We start from the raw sequence: 8263 nt of genomic DNA, 5'->3' as shown, positions 1-8263 counted from the left end.
TATTGCCACTCAATACATATATTAAAAGCCAGTTCTACTGTGGCCGAATATGCTTTATAATATATGTATAAATTTTATCCCATAAATTTTATTTGATATAAAATAATATTCTTAATTTTTTACAATTAAAATAATATTCTTAATTTTTTAGTTTAATTTATTGAGCCACTAACCCTTTTAAGTCAATCGGATTTTTTTTTAATAAAAACACACATTATGTTAAATAGATTTTGTCACTTTATCTAAAAAAATCCTAACTTAGTGGTCTAAATCTAGAAATAAAGATGATTATCTTTTTTTTTTTTAATGTATGCTTTATATCACACTCTTAATTTTAATATTCAAATGTCATTTAAATACATCATAATAAAATAATATAATTAAGCTATATTCTAACTTAGTGGTCTAAATCTAGAAATAAATATGATTTTCTTTTTTTTTTTTAATGTATGCTTTATATCACACTCTTAATTTTAATATTCAAATGTCATTTAAATACATAATAATAAAATAATATAATTAAGCTATACTATTGAAAATTTTTATTACGAGGCATTTAAATAATTTAAAATGGCACTTAAAAAGTAGAGTGTACTTAATTAACTTATGGGCAAAGTTAGAGTTAAAATAAAATTCACTTAAAGCTCTAAAATTAGATTTTCTTTCCTGCTCCCTCCCCCAACCTGTCTATTATGTCTCTCTCCCTTCTCCTCCAACCCAAGCCCATAATCCGTCCGTCTCTCCTCTGCTAGCGATGTCACGCCCCGAGCCCGCCTCTTTGGTGGGATTCGGGCACGCCAACAGACCGCCGAACGGACAGGGTTTCCCCTGTACCGCGGACAGAGTNGGGTCCCCCGAAGCCCCCGCGAAACGCGGGGAGGCTTTGGAGAAACTGGGGGCGCCGAGAAAGCGCCACGTAAGCCACAGTAGAACTGGGCTTTTAATATATGTATTGATGTGCAATACTACGAATATGCTTTATAATATATGTATAAATTTTATCCCATAAATTTTATTTGATATAAAATAATATTCTTAATTTTTTACAATTAAAATAATATTCTTAATTTTTTAGTTTAATTTATTGAGCCACTAACCCTTTTAAGTCAATCGGATTTTTTTTTAATAAAAACACACATTATGTTAAATAGATTTTGTCACTTTATCTAAAAAAATCCTAACTTAGTGGTCTAAATCTAGAAATAAAGATGATTATCTTTTCTTTTTTTTTAATGTATGCTTTATATCACACTCTTAATTTTAATATTCAAATGTCATTTAAATACATCATAATAAAATAATATAATTAAGCTATATTCTAACTTAGTGGTCTAAATCTAGAAATAAATATGATTTTCTTTTTTTTTTTTTAATGTATGCTTTATATCACACTCTTAATTTTAATATTCAAATGTCATTTAAATACATAATAATAAAATAATATAATTAAGCTATACTATTGAAAATTTTTATTACGAGGCGTTTAAATAATTTAAAATGGCACTTAAAAAGTAGAGTGTAATTAATTAACTTATGGGCAAAGTTAGAGTTAAAATAAAATTCACTTAAAACTCTAAAATTAGATTTTCTTTCCTGCTCCCTCCCCCAACCTGTCTATTATGTCTCTCTCCCTTCTCCTCCAACCCAAGCCCATAATCCGTCCGTCTCTCCTCTGCTAGCGACCTCTCCAACATGCTATGCCGCCCTATCCTCTGTGAGGCCCTCTTCGCAAGATCCCACCCGCAGCCACCTCCTCTACCGCCCTCTCATCCCCACCTCCGTCCCCACTCTTGGTCAATCCCTCTTTTGCCACACCTCTCTCTATCGGCCCCCTTTCCGTCACTCCCTTCTCCACCACTCCATTCTCCACCACTGCTCATCTCCTCATGGCCGATACTTTGCTATTACTCTGTTAATTTTCAAATAGTATCTATCGAAATAGGCTAAAAATAAAATCGTGGAATCATGTAGCGTCCTGCCTCGTGGGAGAGGCCGAGTTGGGCCGAGTCACAATTGAAACCTACGAACTCTGTGTATTTGTAACTTTAAGTGAATTGGTTATTTCCTTTTCAACAACTTGAGCTTTAAAAATGTGGGTAGCGCCCAAGAAGTAGGTTTGAAATTGTGCTCAAGGTGATACCTCATGCTTACTCGGTAAAACAAAGCCTGGGCACAATTTTAAAGATTTATTGTTGAAAATATTGCATACGCAATATTTTATTATAGTTTGATACTCGATAACATTCAACTCGTAAAAATTTTATAAGAAAATGTGAAAATTTAGAGATTTGTATGAATATATAGATTAAAAATTTGAAGACCTTGTAAATTTGGATATCAGAATACAAATACTTGTAAGAAAAATGACAAGATTATTTGTGTAATTACTGATTTTGCTGACAAAAAGTGACCTATTTGATAAGTTTACAAAAATAAATTTTAAAATTAGAATTTGAAATATTTATTAATAAATTCTTAAAAATATTAGTAGGGTTTATTAACATTTACTTTTAAAAAAAATCTCATACAAATGTACTATCACAAATCACCACTATCAGTTAGATTATAGAAGCTATAATAAATTCTATGGATAATTACATATGTATCACCGTGAAGCTTTGAACTTGTGAATTATCCGTCTAAAATTCAAATTATCACGTACACATATATATCCTTTTAAAAGTTTTAAAATATGCAAATTTTTTCTATATGATAACTACATGTTAGTCAACCACTAAACTTTAATTCTTAGAATTATGCCCTTATAAAATATTATTATTAATTTTTTATGATATAAATAATGACATGATGTGTAAAATAAAAATAATAAAAATAATAAATAATATTAAAGAAAATTTAAAAATATTTTTTAAAAGACAAAACAACTATTTTGTAGATAAAAATATCAAATTTAACCAATCAACTATCAAAAAAGGATATATTTTGCAAACCTATGCAACTTTGGAGAGATGTATTTAATAAATAAAATGTTGTAAGAGTTAATATTTAATTTTATTTTTTATAGGGATATAGATGCAAATAATTCTAAATGCTACAACACTAGAATATTCCACGTGGATTTGAACTCCGATAGCATTTTCACATTGTGAATATCAATTTTATCAATTTCGGATTAGTAATATCCAACGGTAGAATTTCTTCCAAATACCACTAGGATTAGTATATAGTAATATGAATAATTATAAACATTCAACATTGCACTCACTGTAACTATATATATATACATGGATAATAGTATGATAATTAATGCATAAGCTGTCACGCCCCGGGGCCCCTATTTGGTTTAAAGTAATAGCGTAAGTGTCCAATTTTTTTTTTTTTTTAAAAAACCTGACCCCAGGGTATGCCAGATCTGCCACAAATATAGGGAGTCCATTGTTCACACGACATAGTCTTCCCTGTATTTGCACGGCGTCGCACAAGTACAGGATACAAGATTTACCATACAGGATACAACCATACACATGCATATACACATATCCACACACCATTCACATTCACATTCACATCCAGAGTTATTGTAAGGTACCGGACTTCTAAAATCATGAAGTTATGGTTTATGTGAGGTTAGAAAGCCATTCGAATGGTTCCGGTGAAGTTCGGTGAAGTTCGGAGGCATTCGGGCGTTTCGGTGCGCATAGGTGCGGAAACGGAACCCGAAAGGCTATGTTGGGCCGTGAGCTAAATCCGGCGTTAGAGTGGATGAAAAGATGATGAAAATATGCTCAAAAACATGTATGGAGAATCTCGGTTCGATTTGAAGTGAATCGGAGGTCAAACGAGCGAAAACGGACGAAAACGGGCGAAAATGCTGAAAATTTGGCTAAGTCCTTGAGGCTGAGTTCTGGACCTTCGGGGACCGGTCTCTCAGCCAAGGACCGGTCTCTCAGGGACCAGTCTCTCACTGCAAGGACCGGTCCCCGAACGCGAAAAACGCCCAGTTTGAGCTGATGCGAGGTTAGAAGAGTTGGGGGGCTTATTTGAAAATGTTACAATATGAGAGGGGGTTAAGAGAGGACTCTCTCTCTCTCTTTCTCTCATTCCCTCACTCTCCCTCACGTTTCTCTCTCCCTCTCTCTCTCTAAACGAAAAGGAAGAGGAGAAGAAGAAGAGAAAGAAGAAGAAGCAGAAGAGGAATAAGAAGGAGAAGAAGATCAAGAAGGAGATCAACTCCACCTTCTTCTCTCCCTCCTTGCTATTGGAGCATCTTGAGAGGTAAGCCCTTAGCCCTCTCATGGTAAATCCCTAGATGTAGGGTTTTGATCTCTAGAAATGAGTTTAGTAGGCTCCTTTGATGCTAGATAGATGTTTATTGCTTGAATCGGAGATCGATTTGGGGTAATTTGCAATATTAGCATCTAGGGCATCAAAAATGGCGTTTTGATATATATGAGGGTTTGATCTCTTTTAACCCTCTGTAAACCTAATTGGTAGGTAACGAAACACGTTGGCGAAGACGGTTCGGCAATCCGACGAGCCGTTACAAAGTTATTAAAGAAATGGAGTTTAGCTTCGGGTTCGCGAGAGGGAGGCGACGTCTGCTGAATCATGGGGATTGGATTTGGGCACCGTGGGCGTAATAACGAAGAAGAATACTGCACTTGAAACAGCGAAGCGAGACGCTCGTGGAGTGCAACGGTGAGATCGGCCAAACGGAGTGCAGTGGTGCGCGGAGGTGGCGATTGCAAGTGTTGACAAGCATCGAAAGCGAGTTTGAGGTGGTGTTGTGCTTACGAAAGCGACTAGGTCGCTTTATGTCTAAGAAAGATAAGATCAATTTGATGCTATAGATGTAATGGAAGCATAAAAGATTTGCAAGTGTTAATATAATGCAAGTAGAAAGCATAATGATAGATGCAAGTTCATAATGTAGATGATATGCATGTGTATAGTATTGATAGCATGTTAGCTAAGCAATGCATGATAATAATGTAATGATGTAATGCTAAGTAGCAATCTAATTGGATAATTAGTTGTGAACTAGATCGAGTGGCATCTAATCTTAGTGTTAAAGAACATAGGTCGATGAGTAGACCTAGAATCAAATAAATCGAGTGGCATTCACCTAGTGTTATAAACTTAGTCGGAATAGTGATGTGGAACCGATAGAGTTTATATAACTAGGACTGTGGAGATAGATAAACTTAGAGTGGCATTGAACTCTAGGTTAATTGACAATAAGTGGTAGCGCGACCATAGGATGTTTAGTCCGACAGCATAGGGTTTGGCTATGGACTCGACTGTGGGATAGTGGATTCCGGAATCCCAGACTTGTGCTGATGCTAACCGGTATAGGTAGGGGTAGTGCAGACGATTTCGCCGCCGGAGGTCTGAATACAAGATAGATTAATGGGAGGTGAGGTGCGGCAGAGATACTGCCGTGTGGTTGAATCATTGACAGTGGATTTTGTGCGACGAATTTCGCGCCGGAAATGGTTTAAGCAGTTGCTGGATTATGCGCGCAGATCTGACTTGAGCTATTGTTGGGTTGAGGGTGCGATTCCGTTCGCACCAGATGGCAAGTCAAGGGACTTAACCACGTGTTCGGCTGTGCGACGACTTCGCGCCAGCATGGTTAAGTCACAGATGATGCGGCCAGTGCGCGGACTATACCGCAAGATGATTGACTCGAGGACCGAGTCGGGTGGTTAGCTTGATATACGTTATTAGAAAACTTGAAAGCATGAATTAAAAGGTAAGAATAAGGTTAATAGATGACTTTAGAGGCAAAGATAACTTGAGTTGTGAATGAGAGTAATTGGAAAACCTTAGAGTAAGAATGTGAGTAGGGTGGCTAGAAAAGTAGAGATTCAAATATGATTACAAGAATATTGCATAGGAGTTGTATGATTGATATTGCATATTGTTAGGCCTAACATGTATTTCAATTGAATATATTTGCATTGTATATCGTTGAACTAACATGTTGCAGGGCCTACTTGGACTTTTTGGTCGAGCTTTTCCCTTGGGTGGCCGTACCCACTGGGAACCATGGAGTTGGTTCTCACCCCACGTTATTTTGGGGTTTTACAGGTTCGCACGTGAGCGGCGCAGCGGCGCGGGGAAAGGGCGTAGATCCATAGATAGCGCCCTACCCAGAGACCAGAGCTAGCAATACCCCGTCGACATAGCTTAGGGGACTAGAGGGAAATGAAAAGAACACTATGTATCAAACTGTAATAAGTAAATGATGTAATAACTTAGATTGTATTTGGAGGAATCAAATGAAAACTGTGATGGAAAATATATGAATGTGAATGTATGTAATAACATAGGATGTGTTATGTTGTTGATACCTTCCTTATGCAATCTGTTGTTAAGTACTGTTCCTGGTTGGAACCTTTGTATTGTATTGATTGCGATGCCTTGAACGCACAGGGGAGACTCCGTCCGCAGTACGGGGGAAACCCTGTCCGTTCGGCGCTGTCGGTGCCGCGACCTCGGCCAAATAGGCGGGTGGTCGCGGGTCGTGACAGTTATTCATAAATCCACAACTATTAGTTTAAAATATTTCCTACCCGGAAACTCGTTTTAAAACATAGAGTCATGAAAACCAAGAAAACCGTTTTAAAAATCGTTTTCTACACGAAACCTTTTCCTTTTAAAACTCGCTACCACGAGAGGTAGAAAACCATTTTCATTTCACAAAAATTCACAAATTCTTTATTACATTCATGAAAACCCAAATATTCAGTTCACATAAAAATACTGAACCATAAATTCTGTCTAAGTTATTTATTTAAAGAAACTGAGTTTAGAGTTTAAACCAATGAACGGGTCCGTAAGCTCTACCGAACCGCTAAGTACGCTCCTCGCGAACAGTCCCACTAGGACCCGCAACGTCACCTTCAATGGGGGTGGAAGGTGAGAACATGTATACATGTCTCCACTCCTAGTGGGTACCGCAAGCCGACGAGGGTGAGGGGTACTCACCAGTCACCGAGAATAACAACAAGTATTGATAGATAATGGTAATGCAGTAGCAATGATAAACAAAGAACGAGATATATACATATGAATCACTATTGCTACTGTATGCATGCATCAACCGGACGAGAAGTCCAAAATACCCAATCATAAACCATGCCCTATTGGTCCGCACGGCAGACCTCAAGTTGTTCTACTGCTACTCTACCTGCATATAACCCAAGGTAGCCTATGGGCTCACGGGTTGCAACACCAAACCACTTTTCCAGAAAAGAATACCCTCTTGCGATGGATCAGGCCGCCGGTGTTCGTGAAATGCGTACGAGTAATTGCGATCTATGCTGATATGCTCAATAGCCAACCGTCGGCAACTAGCCGACAATCCTGCCCCTCAGGGCACACCGACCGTATAAGTCACCAAGTAGTCCAACCGACTAAGTAGGTCACGATACCATATGCAATGAACCGACCAACCGAAAAGGTCATAATACGAGATACAAGAAACCGACCGACTAGGTGATCAATCTCACAGATAATCACAAACCGCTCTACTTCTAAATATAATACTGGGTATGCAACCAACTAAGTAGAGAAACAAAGAGATATGGTGTAGGTGCTAGGCTCAACATTTAATATGCAAGATAAACAACAAGGAAAGAGTGAAGGGAATGTCACTAAGCGTGTACCACTATACCGACTTCGGGTCGAAGTACCCACCTGTACGTATACGGTACTGGCCTTCCGGCTACAGAGGAAGTATCAACCGGACCTATGAAGGGTCCACCGGGTTAGCATCTAACCCACAAAAACGAACCACTAACTCACAATCCCCACAAGTAAACCCATGGGAATCGGTTTTCCAAATCGATTGCCGTAATACGCCGGAAGTCCCGAAAATCGCACCGGGACTCCGCCGGGACCCACGAACAATTCCGGAACTCACCGACTCATGCCACAAGTCAACCGCTGCCACTAAACACCATTATTCGTGTGACTAGGCAGCAATTACACCTCCTCACATCGAAACGATTATCGTCGGATAATCGTTCCGATCCAGGTTCCCGGAAGTGTCTAATTCGACACTGGAACCTGCCGTTGCTCACCCGTCATTTCCGAACCCTCGAAACGATGCGGGTGACCAGCCAACAAGGCTCAACGACAACAAAATCTACTGTGAGGCACCATCGGCAGAATTCCGAACCAAAATGGCGTTCCGTCGGCGGATTTCACCGAAAAACGCACCGAAAATCAACTTTCGATTTTCGAAAAGGCTTGGGGCCTTGGACAACCAGTCCAGAGGTCACCCGCTGCCCAA

Source organism: Ananas comosus, linkage group 17 (assembly GCF_001540865.1).
Source record: "Ananas comosus cultivar F153 linkage group 17, ASM154086v1, whole genome shotgun sequence".
NCBI classification, from domain to species: domain Eukaryota; kingdom Viridiplantae; phylum Streptophyta; class Magnoliopsida; order Poales; family Bromeliaceae; genus Ananas; species Ananas comosus.
Note: the sequence above shows the minus strand (reverse complement) of the source record.